Here is a 19,591-nt window from a genome sequence, read left to right as displayed (position 1 = left end):
GAAAGTTAGCATTCCCTTCTTTTTATGGTGGAGGCAACCAAGGGCGGGCCATTGCATCACCTGCAGATTGGGGGACATCGCCCCACCCCTCAGTGCTGCTGGAAGCTCAGCCCCCAGGGAAGATGGCTGCAGGGAAGCCACCTGGGCATGGGTGGGGGTGTTCTCGGTCATGGGCAGTAGGGGAGGAAACAGCTGCTAGCAGACCTCGTAGGTATTCACTCCTACAGTGATGACTGTGTGTCAATGAAACATGGGTTTCCCATGTAACCTTATGTGTTTTATCTTGTGCATTTCAAAATTTTACTTGATAAAATTTGTTTTTATAGCACAGAAGACTGCAAAAGCCTGTGTGTGGCAGGTCCCTATACCCCAAGGCTGGAGATCTACTGGTGTAGGGATACGCCTGACAGAAGCCCTGCTGACCACTGACCTATGGGGTCCTTTTACAACCTGTGGGAGAGCCACAGGTTGATTGAGCACTACTCGACTGACTGAGCTCCCACTGGGTGCTGGGTCTCGACTTCCTGGGCGCTGGGCACAGCCGTGAGCCAGGGAGAACAACGGTCCTTGCGCTCCAGAGACTGACATTCCAGGAGGGAGATGCAGTGAGGCTGCGACATGGCCCAAGATCTGGGCCCGCCATGGTCATCCCTGCCCCTCCCCACACCCCACCCCCAGGAGGCGGTTTCCTTTTCCTTCTTGTGCTCTCTCCCACCCCAGAGCCTTGGCTTGTGTCAGCCCCTTTCCCTGGGAACTCCTCACATACTTGGGAAAGTCCAACTCATCCCTTAGATCTCAGAAGAAATGTCACTTCCTTGGGGTACCACCTTGGTTCCCCTAATCAGGCCTCCCCTGCTTTTCATTCCGTGGCACCCTGCATGTGTCCCTTTACCACTCAGGGATCACTCCATACTGCCATTGCTTGGCACAGTAGGCTCTGCCCAAGCTGGGTTAGTGGGAAGAAGTGAGGGTTGTAGGTTGGTGAGACCTGCAGACCCCACTGGACCTGTACTCCATCCTCCCAAGCATCCATAATGCTTATACACATGAAGCACATATCACAGCCTGCACTGGAGACCAGCAGCGAGTGAAAGAGATGAAAAACCTTGCCTTCATGGATTACCTTACCCTGGGACAGGGAAGGCTTAGGCTGGAACAAGAAGGAGGTAGATCTGAAGGGGACATGCTCTGGGCCGGGGTCCTGGGCTAAAGAGAAAATGTAGTATTCTCAAAGCACTATAAGGAGGTGAGGTGCCTAGAGCAGAGGGATGGGGGATAGGAGAAGAGGATTAGCTGGGTGAGTCAGACCAAGATGGAAAGGACTTTCGAGGCTGGAAAAACAGTTGAGTTTTATTTTCAGTGGATCAGGAAGCCAGGGAGGGCTGCAGGCAGTGTGGTTACAGGGCCTGATTCTGACCTTAAGACCACCCAAGTGCTGGGTGGATTGTGGGCCCTAATATGATGGGGTATATCCTTTGAAACCCCCCATTATTCAAGTCACTCCAGACTCACCCTTCTGACCACCAGATCCCCATCCTCCACCAACAGCCAGCACAGCCCCATCCCAGCCACCAGCCTCCCTGCCTCTCTCTACCTGCCCCTTGCAGTCTTGGCCCACAGGATGACAGCTGCTAGCAGTGGTCAGCAACAAGTACAGACAATGTGACCTTTGGCAAATCATTCACCCCAAATTTTAACTGTGAAACCCACCTTAAGCTGAGCAGGACACATGGACACAGAACCTGCCCTTGTCAGACCCTTCCTCCTGATGCAGGAACTGCCTGTCCTCCAAGTCCAGCTCCAGCCACCTGCACCAACAGGAAAGTCAGTCGGTGGTCCACTTGCTCCCACAGGCAACCAGGATCCTAATGTCTAGCACCACAGATTAATGCCTAGTCTAGAATTTCATATGGATGGACTTCAACAACATATATCCTTTTGTGTCTGGATCCTTTCATTTGACATTGTAACTGAGCTTGTCTGCACTGCTCCATGCATCAGGAGGCCATTCTTGTTCATGGCTGTGTAATATTCCATTCACAGTTATATGCGTATGTGTGTGCCTGTGTTGGCCTGTGTGCCTGGACCACCTTTCAAACATGTTCTAGCTCATCACTGAGTTCACAAGTTGTTGGCACCTGCAGAATCAGTCACCATTGGGCCCCCCCATCCCTTTCCATCCTATACTGCTTGGTCTGCTTGTGCTGCGGATCTCACCCCATCGAGTCCATGGGCAGCTACCTCCAGAGCCCCAAGGCAGCAAGGAGAGGCCGCAGGCCTCAGAGACTGCACGAGTGTCTCTGTTGTGAGTGGCAGTGCTGGGTTTGTGTCGTGTAACACTTGTGCAACTGCATTGTTGTGGAAGCTGGCCTGGGGGCTGGCCCCAGCCCAGAGCTACCCTCTGGGAGTTCCAGCTCAATCTCAGTATCAAGTATCAGCTGGGAGTGAGAATGGCCCCAGGCCTTAGCAATGATCTCAGCATTGATCCAGGAAGGCAAAGAAAGAGCTCTCCAGCCCCTTGGCTGGCCCAAATCTCTGTGGCATAAGAAAGCATCACTGCTTGAAGTCAGATTGCAGACAGGGCCCAAGGAGGGGCTGCAGCTCGCAGCATCCAGGAGGATAGAACCAGGCGCCAGGTCACTGTCTGCTCCTTTTTGTCCAGCCAAACTCTCCGCCTGCCAGAACCTCCTACGGACATGCCTAAGGGGACCCATGGGTGTCAGGGAGTCCGGTGCCCCTGACCCAGAGCTGGGGGACTTGAAAACCTTACCCAGGCAAAGAAGAGCAGGAGGGGCCTGGGAGCCAGAGAGGAGACCAGCAGTCATCCAAGAAGCACCGATGGAGGCCTGGAGCAGGCAGCAGCAGTGGGACGGAGAAACGGATTTGGGCTAAACAAATTGTAGAGATTAAAAATGTCAGTATGTGATGCTAGAGCAGGGAGTGAGGCAAGAGAAAGGGGCATCAAAAATCTGGTTTGCCCACAAGACAGGCTGCTGGCTCACTCCCCTGCTCCTTGAACTCATTTCCTCATCTGTACCACATTTCCTGGGTGCTGTCTCAGTATCCTTTTGAGTTCCTCATCCCTGACTTCCCCGTGTGTATCTGACACACGGGTTAATAAACTCCTGTCTTCTTTGCTCACTGTACTCGTCTCTTGTCCGTCTCATCTGCAGAGCAGCAGAAGCAAGAAGGCATCTCCTTTCCTGCATCACCGACGGGCATCTCCGTAGGGAAACCCAGGCCTGCAAATCCCCACCTGGAAGGGGGATGACAGCCCAGGGTAGGAATTTTACTCCCAGACCTCTGGGGCTCCATCTCCCTGGCACTACAGGTATCTCCCTGGATAAGGAAGAGCCATTCTCAGAGTGGGGTCCCCACAGCAACAGAGTCCCATCTGGAACTTGTTGGAGATGTTTCCAGCCTGTCGCAGGCCTGCCATGGCAGAAGGTGAGGCTTCTGACGCACCGGCCGCTCGGAGCCCATTGCCTGCCTTTGGCGGGCCCTCCAGCTGAGACTTGTTACTGCATTTCTTAACGACAGGGGAAGGAATCGAAAGAGGAGTTGTATTTCATGTCATGGGAAAATACTGTGAAATTTAAATGTCAGTGTCCATAAATGAGGTTTTATTGGAACACACTCCCTAATAGCTAATGGATTTTATTGCAAGCCATTAGTGTATATGCCATCTCCAGCGGCTTTTGTCCCACGTCCACAGCGCCAGCAACTTCAACAGAGACCTCACAGTCTGCACATTTCTGAAATATTTATTCGCACATCCTTTGCAGACAGAGTTTGCCTTCCCTGCCTCCCAGCAGCAAACCAGTCCATAAACGGAAACTGCAGGGCCTTGAGACGGGGCCTCCATGCCCTCAAGGCCCATGAATTAAATGAAGGCTGCCTGCACTTGGATGTGAAGACTTGACATTTCCACGTCACTTGACCTCCAGGAGAAAGTTAGCCTTCCCTTCCTTTTATGATGGAGGCAACCAAGGGCGGTCCTTGCACCACCCGCGGAATGGGGGGCATCGCCCCACCCCTCAGTGCTGCTGGGAGCTCAGCCCCCAGGGAAGATGGCAGCAGGGAAACCCCCTGGGCATGGATGGGCATGCTCTCGCTCAGGGGCGGTTGGGGAGGAAACAGCTGCTAGCAGACCATGTATGTATTCACCACTACGGTGATGATTGTGTGTCAACAAAATGGGTTTCCCATGTAACCTTATGTGTTTTATCTTGTGCATTTCAAAATTTTACTTGAATTTGTTTTTATAGCACAGAAGACTATAAAAGCCTGTGTGCGGCAGATCCCTACACCCCAAGGCTGGAGATCTGCTGGTGCAGGGATATGGTTGAGAGCAGCCCTGCTGACCGCTGACCTTTCACAGCTGTGGGAGACTCGACTGACTGAGCACCTACTGGGTGCTGGGTCTCAACGTTCTGGGCACTAGGCACAGCCGTGAACCAGGGAGAACAACGGTGCTTACTCTCCAGAGGCTGACATTCCAGGAGGCAGATGCAGTGAGGCTGCAAGACAGCCTGAGAGCCGCTGAGTGCCAGGAAAGGGGGCTGGGCCCCGCTGTAGTCTTCCCTGCCCCTCCCCACACCCCACCCCCAGCAAGCTGTTTCCTTTTCCTTCTTGTGCTCTCTCCCACCCCAGGGCCTTGGCTTGTGTCAGCCCCTTTCCCTGGGAACTCCTCACATACTTGGAAAAGTCTGACTCATCCCTTAGATCTCAGAAGAAATGTCACTTCCTTGGGGGACCCACCTTGGTTCCCCTAATCAGGCCTCCCCTGCTTTTCATTCCGTGGCACCCTGCATGTGTCCCTTTACCACTCAGGGATCACTCCATACTGCCATTGCTTGTCACAGTCAGCTCTTCCCAAGCTGGGTCAGTGGGACGAAGTGAGGGCTGTAGGTTGGTGAGACCCGCAGACCCCTCTGCGGAGGAGGCCCACTGGACCTGTACTCCATCCTCCCAAGCATCCATGAGGCAAATACACATGAAGCACATAACACAGCCTGCCCTGGAGATCCAGCAGCGAGTGAAAGAGATGACAATCTCTGCCTTCATGGATTACCTTATCCTGGGACAGGGAAGGCTTAGGCTGGAACAAGGAGGAGGTAGATCTGAAGGGGATGTGCTCTGGGCAGAGGAATAACATATGCAAAAGTCCTGGGGTGAAGAGGAAAATGTAGTGTTCTCAAAGCACTATAAGGAGGTGAGGTGCCTAGAGCAGAGTGGCAGGGGGAAAGGGAGAAGAGGATTAGCTGGGTGAGGTCAGGCCAAGATGGAAGAGGACTTCAGAGGCTGAAAAAGCAGTTGGGTTTATTTTCAGTGGAGCAGAAAGCCAGGGAGGGCTGCAGGCAGTGGGGTTACAGGGCCTGATTCTGACTTTAAGACCACCCTCATGCTGGGTGGATGGTGGGCTGTAGTATGATGGGGTATACCCTTTGAAGCCCCCCACTATTCCTGGGTTGCAGACAGCTCTGATCTTGGCGCCTCCACACTGAGGGGAAACCCAGATTCTCTTCCGAGTCATCAAAGCCCTCCACTGCAGGAGATGAACTTTTGAAAGGATAAACTGAGTCCGGGGCAGGCCGTCTGGCAGGGCTATCCTCCCTCCACTGGCTGAGACTATGAGGGTAGTGGCATCTGAGTTAAATGAAGGAGCACTTGGGGACCCAGGCAGGGATCAGATCCCAGCTCCGATAACTCACCTCTCTGGAAAGTCCCTTAGTGTCCCTGGACTGATTTCCTCTAAAACAGGTGCACCCGGTCCTTCGGGGACCTCCCACGTGAACTCAGGGAGTGCTCAACAAACGCTCATCACTGAATTCTCCACCCCTACCCCCTTTCCACCTTTTTAAATGTAGTTTCCTAGTTGGACTCATCTCATCCTCAGGGAGGCAGGAAGTGCAGGGTAAGCTATGGGCTCACTGCACCCACACTGGTGTTGCAACCAGGAGCCGCCTTCATGGTCACCCACCCCACCTCTAGGGATCCGGCCCAGTATGTGCTAGGTGGCTGCTGAGTCCCTTCTTGCTCCTTCTTGTTCTTTCCACAAGGGTGCGAACTAGCATATCTTATGAATACCCCCCCTTTTTTTATAGACAGGGAGACTGAGAGCACAGGGGAAAAGGAACCCAGTACAGGTCACCAAGCAAGAGAGTGACCTGGGCTCTAACCGAGGGTGACAGGCAGGAGAGAGGGTACCTCAAGACTGCTGAACTCCAGTGCCACCTGGTTAGAGTCATAGACATTTATCCTGTGCTGACTGGGGCCCTACACCTGTCTACAGGAACTAGTGCTGAGGGGACTGGGGAGGCCATAGCTCATTGGTCCCAACTGGCTTAGATTCCAGTATTGGGGTATCTAGGAGGGCTCCGGGACTAGGAGCAGGGATCCCAACCCCCACCCCCAGATCAAGCCAACCACCTTCATGGTCTTCCTGTCTCCAGGTTCAACCCAGACGAACAACCTCCAAGAAGCCTTTGTGACCTGCCCCCGGCCCCTCCTGACCTCCTCTCCTTCATCCCTGCATGGCACCTCTGCCTGAGCTTCTTATCCTGAATCATCCCCTGAATCCTACAGAATGAAGCATCCCTGGGGTCCTTCACTGATGCAGAGAAGTTCTCCAGTGAAGGAATGAGCTGGGGCAAAGGAAAGAATTTTCTCTCTGTGGGCCTCTGCCAGAAGGCCACTGACACCCCAGAGACTGAGCGCTTGGTACAGATAAAATTCTCCTTTCCCCTAGATGGGCCTTGCATGTCTTCCTCCCTGCGTGTCCTCTTGTCCCTATCGGCGGCCCCTGTCTGCCCTGTGGCTTCCTCACCCCGGCCTCACCAGGGTGAACACCACTCCGATTCCTACCTGTCACCAAGCCAGGCTGGAGTAGGGGTCCTCAGGCCCTCTGCCTGCCTGCCGTGGCTTTCTGTCCTGTCACCGTGGTGAGAACCAGGGCTGCTGGTAGCAGGGGGGGGGGGTCTCCCATGATGGAAACCCTCTGGAGTCCCTCACGCTGGCGGGGAACGGGAGGCACAGAACCAGCAGGGCACAGGGGTGGGGGCGGCCACTATGTCCCAAGTAGCATGCGCAGGTGTGCACGTGGACATACTACTTCCACACATGTTCGTGTGCACGCTCTCCCACTTGTCCATGCATATAGCCCCCAGCTGGCAGGCACCAGCCCTGTGCACAGAGCTGGACGCCTTGACTACCCAAATGCACCACATGCACCTGCGTGTTCACGGGGACACACACACACACGCAGACGCCGTCCATACGCAGCACTCACCCACACACGCAGATAGGACTTCGTGTCCACGTGCACAAAAGCATCATGGAGGCACACACATTCCACACATTCCCGTGTGGACATAATCAGGGCACAGGGCCAGTGGGACTGCTGGGTTCAGTCGTGCGCATGTTCACAGCTGTTGTCTATCCTGTTCACTGTGTGCCTGGCCCCATAGCCTGGCGAACAGTACACCAAACCTGCATATAAACACATACTCACACACACATGCCTTTCAGCAAATACACAGAGAGATAACTATGCATGTGTGTATCTCTACACACGTACATACCGTGTATATGTCATCAGCCCAGACTCACACACACAGGGAGATCCTCATGGGCACACACCTGCACAACATTCCCATGAACTGTGGGTCCACACCTTGTGCACTCAGGCAAAGCCATAATTGCACACATTTGCTTGAACAGAGATGAGATGATGGCGCATGTGATGCCACACACTTGGTGCTCATCCTCTCTCTCTCTCTCTCTCTCTCACACACACACACACACACACACACACCCCAGAACAGCCCATTTCCCATGTAAGCAGCTCAGGGTGTCAGGGAGGAGGGCACCAAAGGCCACGTTCTTGGCCCACTCCAACCTCCACACCTCCTGGTTCTGGCTGTCGAAAAACTTCTTGGAAATCCCAGTGCCTGGGAGGGTAAGGATGGGAGTATATGGCTATACACACCTGCACAGCACACAAACCAGACACCACGTACACGCACACACACACACGCACATCCAACACACACACTCAGGTGCACAAATGCTTCCCACTCACCTGTGCTTGGCACACGGACCACACATGGCATGTGGCACACTCAGAGGGTTGGTGCTCTCCACACACACACATACATGCACACATGTATGCACACACACACACACACATACATGGGCACACACACACACCCCATCTAGCACACACTCCCCAGGGACAATGAAATCCTTACTCTGCACACACACGGCTTCTCCCATCCACCTTCCCATTTCAAGTGCACTAAAGAGGGAGACTATTTTGGTCTTTAGCACAAGCAATAAATAAATAAATAAATAAATACAGGGAAGTGGAAAAAAAAGAGGGCAGAAGAATTTGAAAATGTAGCATCTGCATTTGGTGAGAGGAAAAGCAGCTCATGGATGGTCTCCCACAGGATCTGGGGCTGAACCATCCAGTGTGGGCCTGGGAGGGTGACAGGCCTGAGAGGAGGTGTACCAAGCCACTGAGGTGGCAAGGGTCTTGGGGGACCCAGAGCCTCTGGGCTCTGCTCCAGATGGTAGCAGTGGAAGCCTGCCCACCCTGCCCTATAAGGCTCTCCTGCCACCAGGCAGAGCAGAACACAGGCCTCTTGCTGGCCCCAAGTGACTGGGGCCACCTCATCCCTCCCTGGCTCAGCCTGACAGTCTGGGAGGGGGCAGGCAGGTGAGCCTTCTCATATCTACTAAACCCTTGCCCCCCCAGAGCTGAAGTGGGAAAAGCCAGCCAGGCTGAGGGCTGGAAGCCAGGCCCTGGGCTGGGAAGGAGTTGAGACCCATTCAGCAGATCCTGAGAGGAAAGAGCTACCTCCAGAGCCTGAAGCACCCCAGCGGGAAATGAGGCTGGGGCCTGAGGCTATGGCAGGATGCTGGGAGTCAGGCATCCCTCAGGGCACAGACCTGGGGTGTCTATGGGTGGGAACCAATAGCTCATGCTCAGACCCTCCAAAGCCTCTGACCTCAGGCCACGTTTCCAGCTGCTATGGGGATTAGTAGAAGAGGAGAGGAGAGGCAAGAGCCATCACCCCAGGCCCCTGGCCTCTCCTGGCCTCCCAAGACCCACCCACCCACTTCGTGATCTTGCAGTCTGCCTCAGTTTCCCCACTTGGGCCAGGGTCCTGGGTGCCTAGCTGTCTTGGAGGGCATGGGTTGGGGTGGCTAAGGAGACACATACAGGCTTTCTTTTTTTTTTTCATTTATTTATTTTCAGCAAAATAGTATCATTATTTTTTCACCACACCCAGTGCTCCATGCAATCCGTGCCCTCTATAATACCCACCACCTGGTACCCCAACCTCCCAGCCCCCACTACTTCAAACCCCTCAGATTGTTTTTCAGAGTCCATAGTCTCTCATGATTCACCTCCCCTTCTAATTTACCCCAACCCCCTTCTCTCTAACTCCCCATGTCCTCCATGCTATTTGTTATGCTCCACAAATAAGTGAAACCATATGATAATTGACTCTCTCTGCTTGACTTATTTCACTCAGCATAATCTCTTCCAGTCCTGTCCATGTTGCTACAAAAGTTGGGTATTCGTCCTTTCTGATGGAGGCATAATACTCTATAGTGTATATGGACCACATCTTCCTTATCCATTCATCCGTTAAAAGGCATCTTGCTTCTTTCCACAGTTTGGCGACCGTGGCCATTGCTGCTATAAACATTGGGGTACAGATGGCCCTTCTTTTCACTACATCTGACATACAGGCTTTCTAATTAAGTACTTCCTTAGAGGCCTGGTCATTCGAGAGGACTAAAGTCTTAGCTGTCCTGGGAAGGGTCTGGCCCACTCCATACCTGCCAGCTGTGTTCTCTACCAGGAACAAGCCCACACTGGGCAGCCCATGGCCCAGGGGCCTGCTTTTGGGCCAGCAGAACCAATAGCTGCAAACTTCTTCCTGATGAGGCTGCCAGTATGCAAGTGCCACTCCTGGTCATCTTGGCTGACAACTGCACACCTCTTCTAAGATCATTCCTCCGCCCTTCATTGGGACAGCCTGGCTGGGACGCCCCTACACTCACCTAGGCTGCCCCAGGTGCAGAGAGCCAGCCAAGGCTGTCCGCCTCTGCAGACACACAGGCTGGTACGGACTTCATGGTGGAATCAGGGGGCAGCTGGGAGGACCGGCAAGTCCGAGAAAAACAGAAACAACTGGGGCTGGTCCACCTGGGGTCTCTAAGGCACAACTCACACTGGGGTTCCATGGGAGTAGGGCCAATCTGCTTCCTGGGCATCTGGGACCCCACCCTCCCTTCCCACGGAACCATCTACTCCAACATTTTCTAAGCATCCCTCACTGTGGGAAGGGTGAAGGCTATCGGGCAGAAAAGAAGAGAAGTAAAACAGGAACATCTGGTGGGGGTGGGGAGAATGGACCCTCCATGGCAGGCAGGTCCCAAACTCAGCCCTGAGACTCACCTCTAAGGTACAAAAGTCAAACTCAAAAAGTTTTTTTTTCCCCCCAGCCCCTACCCCCACCTCTGTGACTCTGGAAAGCTTTTATTATGATCATTAACATGGTCTTGGTTTTTCCATCACAAACATCATCTAATCTGCCTGTGAGCAGAAGGAACCACAGATGAGCCCCGAGCTTGTGCGTGTGGATGGCACCAGCTGGCACACACTCAGCCTTCATGGAGGAGAGGCCTGACCAGCCTCGGGGAACCTCATGGAACCCCCATCTAATGCCTGCATCTTGGCAGACTAATGATTTCTCACCGTCCATTTTTATAATCCCCAGAAATTAAAAATTTTTTTGTCAATCATGTGTTATTTATTTATTTATTTGGTAAACAGTCTTACTCAAGCTACGGTTGAGAAAGCCAAAACCAGTGTTTCTCCCCAAGTTAAAAACCAGCGAGGTGCCCTGCAGCCTGCCAGCCTTCACCCACAGAGGCTGGATGGCCACTGAGCCACCTCCGGTCAGGCTGCATTTCTAGCCTCAGACAGAAGCCCCTGGTTCCTGGCCCAGACCCCAAGAGGCTACCTCCCTGCACCTGCTCTGGCCTCTGAGGCCAGCAGCGGCCCACTTTGGTCGCCCATTCTCCCGCCAACCTTACCAGGCCACTGCGAAGAAACATAAAACATTTAAAACGCTACTGAGTCTGCAACTGGAGCACCTGGCCCGTTCTGCTCAAACCCAGGGCCCTTGCAGGACACTGGGCCTCTCCCTGGCAGGGTGGATGCTGCACGTTGGCCCACGTTCACCCTCCTTGTGGCTCAGATCTCTAACTCCCATCTGTAAGGCCACTTCTCGAGGCCACCACCACTGGCCTGAGGTCTGTCAAAGTCATGCCGGCCTGGGGGCTGCGGCTATCCTGGTCTCCATCTGCCTCATCCTCCTCCTCATCGTGGCTCAGGAAAGCCAGCTCGTTCTCATAACAGAAGGAGTTGGCACTGGGCAGCAGGAATTTGTTCTCCACCAGGTCCTCGGTGCTGTAGCAGGGTGTGGAGGGCACCTCGTAGGTCTTATGGAAGTGGGAGTAGTCAATCTTGTACTGGTTCTTCTCCTTGAAGAGGACAGGCTTGAAGCGGTGGCCCCACAGGATCTCGTTGGCCAGGTAGGACCTTTGGGCCTGTGTGGTCACTGGCTGTGGCCTCCACCATGCCCTCCAGGATGACCACCATCTTGAAGTCTTCCATCTCCAAGTCCTGCTGGCTGATGCCGAACAGAGGACTGGCCTCGACGATCTCATGAAGGATGGTGATGGGGGACATGAGGAAGATGCGGTTGAGGCCCCTGTCGAAGCCGACATCTATGTCGATCTGGTCCAGCAGGATGTACTCACCCTCCTTGGTGACCCAAGGCTTGATGAGCTGGGCCCACACGTGCGCCTCCACGATGTAGCTCTTGCAAAGGTTGCCCACGTGTCACATGAGGCAGAGCTTGCTGTTCTGCGGAGCCACCACCACCTTGTGGCTAAACAGCAGCAGCATCTGTGCCGGCATCTTGGGCCAAGCCATCTTGGCCATGATGGCGTCGATCATGAAGGAGTCATTGATGCAGCCCATGATGGACTGCACCACCACTATGAACACAGCCACCGGGCACTCCTCCATCACACAGCACAGCCCGTAGCTGATGGTGGTCTGCGTCTAGAGGAAGGCCGCCATGAAGCCGTGCACCTGCCTCATGCAGGGCATGCGGCCACAGCCCTTGGCTGGCTCCAGGTCGCCATGCACCACGGCAATAACCCAAAAGATGACGCCAAATAGGAGCAGGAGGCGAGGAAGGCCAGCAAGAAGATGAGCAGCATGTAGCGCCAGCAGATGTCCACGCAGGTGGCGAACATATCGACTAGGTAGTGATGCGACTTCTCATCCATGTTGGCGAACTCGATGTTGCACTGGCCGTTCTTCTTGACAAAGCGGTTCTGGCACTGGCGCTGTGTGTGCACCTTGCCGTTGCTGAAGCCATTGGCCCCTGACATGGTGACCAGGTGCAGCCCGTTCTCCTTCGATGACACGATACTGTAGGGGTTGGCCCTGCCAGCCGAGGTCATCATGGGGATGGGGGGGCCCTGGCTCGCCCCTGGGCTGCCTTCATGGGGGGTGGCTCCTGCAACAGAGAAGACAGGGGCTGGCAGAGCAGGCCATCCCAGACGAGGCTTCTGCCCCCAACCCGGGCCCTCAGACGTGGCTGGTGGCCATCTTCACCCCAATTCACTGCCCACCGAGCTCTCCATCTTCCCTCCTCAGCCAGCCCCTCACCCTCTTTCTTGGCTTGGAAAACAGACCCTCAAGCCTCCCAGGAGCTCTTGCCAAAAGCCTTGGCTTCATCCTCAGCCCATCTGAGCGTCCCCTTACCAAAAGCTCTGCTTCCAAACTGTATTTATGATCCTACCTCTTCTCCCACTGCTGTGGCCTGAGTCCCCGTCATCATCCACCTGGACCCGCATGGCGGCCCCCACTCTGGTCCAGAGGCAGCGGGGGAGCCTGGCTGTCCTGTGCTCAAAGCCAGTCTCTACTGGCACCTGTGAGGCCTGCATGAATGGAGTCCGGGACCCCTCAGCTCTCAGGTACAGGCTCCTCGCTCACTTGCTGCAGCTCCTAGCCTGTGCGATTCTCCTCAGGACGGTCCCTCACACTCTCAGCTCCGACACCCTTCTGCTGCCTCACCTCCCTCAGTCCTTGGCCTCCGTGCCCAGGAGCAGTTTCCTAAACCTATGGGAGACTGTAACCCCTCACCCACGTCCTCCCGGTAACCCCAAAGCACCGACTTCTGACCCTGTAACTGTAGTAACAGTAACCAGAAGGACAGGCCTGGGATCTCACTCACCCACCAATCCCACTGTGAGACCACTGGCCTCCTGAGCGTCATGAGTTTGCTGTGTGGCTCACTGCTGTCTCACTCCCCAGGCCTTGAGTAGAGCCTGGCCCCAAGGATGCCCTCCTGATGCTCAAGTCCTGTGCCCCACGGCACCCACTCTCAGTGTCCATATATCACAGCCTCCATCCATAACTAGGAGGGGGTCCACGGGTCAGTGCCCAGAGGGGTCACTGACTGACCCCATCCCAGTGGCCTTTCCCATCACTGCCTTTCTTAGCTCTAAATGACAGCATGTAGGGAACACTCAGAGAATCACTGTCCTTGGCCCATTCAGGGGAGCACTTGGTGGGCTTGTCGCACGCACACCAAGCTATCTCAGGCATGTCCCATGGCATGACACCTGCAGCCGGACACACTGCTCTCAGGCCCACAGCCCACGTTCAGCCTCCAGACGGGCTGGCAGTGGCCCCTCCCCCAGGGCCCTGCAGCCTTCGGGCTAGCCTATTGGTGCCAGGCCGAGGCACCTGCAGGCCAGAGACCATGGTGCTGCCTGGCCTTGTGGGCACTGAGGCCATCTAGCCCTTAGTGTCAGGGCTGCAGGTGCTCAGGCCCTCAGCCTGGCTCAGCAGGGCTGAGCTGGAAGGAGGGGGAGAACCCTGGCTGACTGGCCTGGCCAGGATGCTGAATCAGGCATATTCCCCTCCACCACTGGGGACCCCATCCACCCCAAATCCCCACCTGATCACACCAGGAGGCCACCGTTAGACAAGGCTGGGAGTCCTCAAGTGCCCAGAAGACAATGAGGCCACAGATAAGAAGGTCCCAGGTAAGCCATTCCAGAAGCAGAGGCAGCTGGCTGAGCACCCACCAGAAACCCAGAAACAGGAAGCAACACAGCCAGGTGAAGGCAACACTGGGATTTAGCACCTGTCTGTGTGGCCAGGTGCAGCTAGGGCCTCAGAGGGAATGCAACATCTGACCTCTGCTTCAAACACCTAGGAGACAGGTGAGGGAGAAGTCCACATGAGCAGCCAGGCTGCACATCCCTCCTAGGGTCTGTCTCCATTGCCAGATGTTTCTGAATCTCCAGAGCGGGCTCGTATGTAACACTCATGGCCCTTACTGCCCACTCCTCAAACTGCAGAGAAAGCAGGCTAGACACATTAGCAAATGGTCTTAAATTCTCCTTGCAAAACCCCAAGAAGGTGGCTGCCATCATTACTTCTACCATGAATGGAGATTCAGAGAGGTTAAGTGACTTCCTCAAAGCCACACAGCCATTAAGCAGGAGAGCTGAAATTTGAACCAGTCTAGCTAATGCAAGGTCTCCTGCCGTGGGCACATCAGGCTTTGCGAGGGGCCTCTTTTCACATTGCCACTGCCCCCCACAGCTACTCCAGCTGGCCACCTCACCATAAGTCTGAGGCTCCGAGGCCTGGGGCTGTGATGGTGGAGGCTGCTTCTGCCTGGGCCAGGAGGCAGGGAGCCGGGGGTGGTGGGGACTCCGGGTACTGTGCCGAGAAGATGGCTCGCCCCAGATTCCTGGGCGCTCCAAGCGGAGGAGACCAGGCCCTGGGTACTTAGATGCTGGCGGCAGGTCGCTGGACTGCAGGGGGAAGGTTTATGTGGCCTGGATGCCTTGAGGGATGTCCAGCAGGTCATGGCTGCTCCAGCTGGGGTTCTGAGCAGCTTGAGGCCTGCAAGGGACAGAAACAGAAGAATCAAAGGGCAGAGAGCCCAGCCTGGTGTGCTGCTCCCATTAGCTGGGGAGCCCCACATCTGGCCAGCTCCCAGGCTGGGATGTTTCCCAGGCTGGGTGTTTCTACCTGGGCTGGGCACCTGGGACCCATCCAGACTGTGTCACACAGGCTTGGGAAACCCCTCTTCTGTTGATATTCCTCCTCAAACCACACAGAAAATCCACAAGCTCATGTTCACACCTGCTCCCCTGTTTCTCAGCTTGCAACTGAAACTATGAGCAGAGTCATTTTAGAGTCACTGTCCAAAGTCACCCAGAAACTAAGGTTTAGAGACAGAGTTGGAGTTCCAGGTGTCGGTCCAGTCCTCAACTTTCCATGGCCCCATCCTGCCATGTGTATATATGTATGTGTGTGCGTGTGTGTGTGCCAGTGACACTACGGGTGTGGGGAGCCCCCCCCCAGGCTCTTGGTGAATGCAACTCCACAAAGAAAGATCCAGAAGAGGATCCTTGAGTAGAAACCCCAGCACCACAAACTTGACAAACATCCCAAGGACACTTCACGTAGACAAACACAGGTGTGGCAAGAAGGTAACACAGCCTTGAGATCTTTAAAGACTCAGTTTAAGAAATGTGGGACAATATCCCCAACCAAGGATGTGCAGGCCTATTGCCTACACTCTTGCTCAGTGGATGCATACAGGTAGATCAGAAAAGAAATGTTATTAAATTTGTTTTGCTACAAGAGGCCTCAGCAAGTAAGGAGGCTGGCTCCCCATTTCATAGATTTGAGAACTGAGGCTAAGACTTGCCCCAGGTCACAAAGCAGTTCGTGGGCTTGGATGAGATGGTAAAGGCAAGGGTTAGGATCAGTGTTGACAGACACCCAGATCAGCCAGTGGGGAGGCATTGTCTGGAGGAAAGTGGGAGAGAGGCCCCGGGGGTGAGCTACCTGAGCTAGACAAGGGGACTTCGACACTGAAGGTGGGTAGCGAGGCAAGTCCAGCAGGAGAGAAGAGGATGGTGCAGTGCACAGACCAGACACCAACGGGAGATGGAGAAGCTGTCCCCAGCCCTGCTGTCTCTTGAGTTCACTTTTCTGCTGGCCACAGCTCTGTGGACACAGATAGACTCCCAGCCACTGAGGCGTTTGGAGCACAACAGGGCCTGGGCTGGGAGCTTTTAGAGAGGCAGCTACCACATGACCCAAAGGTGGGACCCAGAAGTTACTGGGAGGTGCCTCTGGATAGAGCAGGACCCCCCATCACCTCTCCCCTGAAGCTCTGGGCACCTCAGGTTTTGGCAATATCTGGCAGGGAAAGAGGGCAAAGCAGGGGCCCAGTCTCAGATGTCAAGAAAGCACTAGCTACAAGAGCAGGAGGAACTGAAGCCCCTCCCCCCATGCCTTTAGGCTGGCTGGAGCACTTTGGAGGCAGGAGTGCACTGATCAGTGCCAGTTGTGTGCTCTCTGCGTGCCTGGCCTGGTTGAAGGAGCCCCAGTGACCTCACTTAATCCCTGCAACAACCTTATGACTATTAGCCTCATTTTCCAGTTGAAGAAACTGAAGCTCAGATTGAGTCACTTGCCTAGGATCACATGTTTCCTAAGCAGCAAGTTCCCAGTCTAGAAGGTGGGAGAGAAACCGACCTCCGTTGCCCCCAGGCCTCAGGGTCAGACCACAAGCCTGACACTGAGTTCCTGTCTCAGTCCTTCAGGCCCCAAACTGTGTGCCAGTAAGACAGACAGACAGCCCCAAATCTTGGCACTGAAAGCAGAGGTGAGCCCCTCATGGGTGCCCCTGACCCAGGGCCCTTGCTTGGAATGTCATGGAAGGGGCACGCACTACCTCGTGATCAAAGCCTACAATGGGAAAAAACTCCTCGCAGATCCCGTGGTGCCTGGACAGCCAGCCTGTGGCCTGCAGGCAGCTGCCACCACCTCCCCCGTGTCCTGGGACAGCCTCCGCAATTCTCCTACTCTAGGAATGCTGACATCTTTAGCGAGATAGCTTGATGAATCCAATCTTCAAGATGCAGACAAGGAGACTGAGGGTCTGAGCAGGGCTCATAAAAATGAACTTTTTAATCTAATAAATTTTTGTAAGCTGGCACTCAAATATATTGTTGATCTTTTTATTATTATTATTTGCCTGTAGTTTTGTGTTTCATGGATTTGGGAGATTTTTGTAAAGATCAATATGACTCTGAGACTGGGTTTGGACACACAATATGATAGATTTGAGGAAATATTTGTTGACATTCTTTATGTTTCTTGTTGGGAAGTATTCATTTCCTGAAGATCCATATTTTGCATGTCTCAATGTCAGTGACACAGCTGAGAATAAAGGTCATGTATTTTTCCTGATAAAGGAAAACAAAGAAATTGGTACATAAACTGGAAATGCAGACAACAAGAATATGATATAATTTATAAGGTAAACTTATACATCAATAGACACATACTTCAGAGTCTAGCATCTGAGTGGATTTTCAGAAAAAAAAAAGATGAGCCTTAACTCCCAGAATAGATGCTATGTATGCTCTTTGTTGACTAGTCTAAGCGCCATGATCCCTGCCTACCACAGGTGGTGTGTTCCTGACCCTTAGGTATAAACATATGTGAGTTTTGAAATCTTAGGTAGGGAGTACCTACTTAAGAAAGGTTAAGGAAGTGTGAATAACTTCTTGATGCTTTTCCAAGGTTCAGCCTTTTAAGCTAAGAGCAACATACCTGAGCAATGTTGAACAAACATTTATGTTTATATTAGCCTTGATCGCTGTCTCCCCAAAATAGAGCTGAAGTCAAGAACTTTCCATGGCCCCTTGGTATAAGGATCCTAGGGAGCAGGTTTGGGAGATAATGAAAGGTTAAAGAATCAGGGAGGAAAATCTCATAAACGGACACATTTTTTAGTTAATATTACAGTGGACAATGGAAATGTAATCTTTCTTTACCTTTTTAGGGACTTATAGAATGACTCTCACAATTATTTACCCCAGGATCTGATCAACAGGTAGAAGCATTTATCCATCAGCTCCATCTCTCAGTGGTTCAGTGTTGTAGCCAGATGTATGTTAACTTCCTGAAATGTCATTCAGTATACAGAGGAGGATTCTCATGGGTTCCATTTGTTTTCCTGACTGTGATCTCAGAGAAGTTCAGGAAGAGAGTGAAGGAAATGCTGTGTTTGGGTGGAAGAGAGTGGGAGTCTGGGTGAAATTGTTCACTATAGCTGTGCCTGGGACCCACGGAGAGAATGAGGGTATAAAGGAGGGCACAAGAGGTATCAGATATACCACTTCCATTTAATCCTCAACCATTCCTGTGAGAAAGATAAACAATATGTACTATAGACCTTTCCATACACAAGGGAATAAAAACTCCAAAGGATTAGAAGCTTGCCAAAGTTTATAAATCAAAGATCTTGTAGATTCTGTCCTCTTGAATCTATCATTTATTGTTTTTTCTGGTTTTTGTTTGTTTGTTTGTTTGTTTTAATATGCAATTCTTCATTTAATCGAAGAGTAGATGAGTACCCCTGGTACTACAGAAATTCTTTCATATGAATAGGCTTTATCTCCTATGGGATCTTGTTTCATTAGCCTCATGAATAGTACCCAGAATAAAGAGTAGAAATGAAAACAAATTTAGCATTTAGGAGAAATGCATGAAGGAAGGGTGAGCTAATTTTATTTTAAAATATTTGTATTAACTATAATACTTAATAAAAGACTGAGAGAAAAATATATGACTACCTCTCAGGAAGAGATCCCTGGAAATCCTGAGTGCTGTGACAAATCCTATATTCCTTACTTTAATTATTATTATTAGTGTCACATCACAATGTTCCCTTCTTTAATACTAACACCATGAACAAAAATAATTTAAAAAAAAGTACTCTCACACTTTACTTGGTATATTCAAGTTCAATACCAGCAATTAGAGATGATCAACTTCTTGTTTAAACTTTTAAAAATGGGGTACCTGGGTGGCTCAGTCATTAAGCATCTACCTCCAGCTCAGGTCATAATCCCAGAGTCCTGGGATTGAGCATTGGGCTCCCTGCTCAAGGGGAGTCTGCTTCTTCCTCTCCCTCTACTACTCTCTGTTTATGTCTCTCTATGTGTGTCAAATAAATAAAATCCTTTTTTCCCCTAAATTGAAAAATAAAATGAATAAAAAGATAAAAGTTGATTCTTATGTAACTTGGCAGATTTCTTAATTTTCTTTCAAATTCTCCAATTCAAACACTGCTGTTCCTAGAAACTTTTCTATGAAATTTTAAAGAGAAACAGTAAAATTGCCAAAATCTTGTGATATTTCCCCAAAACTGTAAACTGCAGTCCCATTTGGTGAGTCAGGTTGAAGGAGTGGAAGCAATCTGAGTAAAATCATGGGAAAGTCCTTGAGTAGAAAAAAGGAGTACTGTTTGTGCAGAAGTAGCATAGATGTGTTTGGGGGAAGGGGAGGGGAAGATTTAGAATCTAGCATGGCAGAGTAGTAGCCCAATCAAGAATCAGAAGAAAATCTCTTGTGTGTGCTTTGTTATATAAAACAGCATAT

The 19,591-nt window shown here is 52.3% G+C and overlaps 1 pseudogene across 1 annotated transcript; it reads right to left on the bottom strand.

Moving 5' to 3' along the window:
* Window positions 1-11,278: 11,278 nt before the first annotated feature.
* LOC309851005 (ATP-sensitive inward rectifier potassium channel 12 pseudogene) lies at window positions 11,279-12,585 on the bottom strand (annotated as a pseudogene). The gene has a single exon. The product of its transcript is annotated as an ATP-sensitive inward rectifier potassium channel 12 pseudogene (transcript).
* Between the last annotated feature and the right edge of the window lie 7,006 nt (window positions 12,586-19,591).

This window comes from Mustela nivalis (genome assembly GCF_964662115.1).
Source record: "Mustela nivalis genome assembly, chromosome: 17".
Taxonomy (NCBI): Eukaryota; Metazoa; Chordata; class Mammalia; order Carnivora; family Mustelidae; genus Mustela; species Mustela nivalis.
This window is presented reverse-complemented; position numbering and strand designations above follow the sequence as displayed.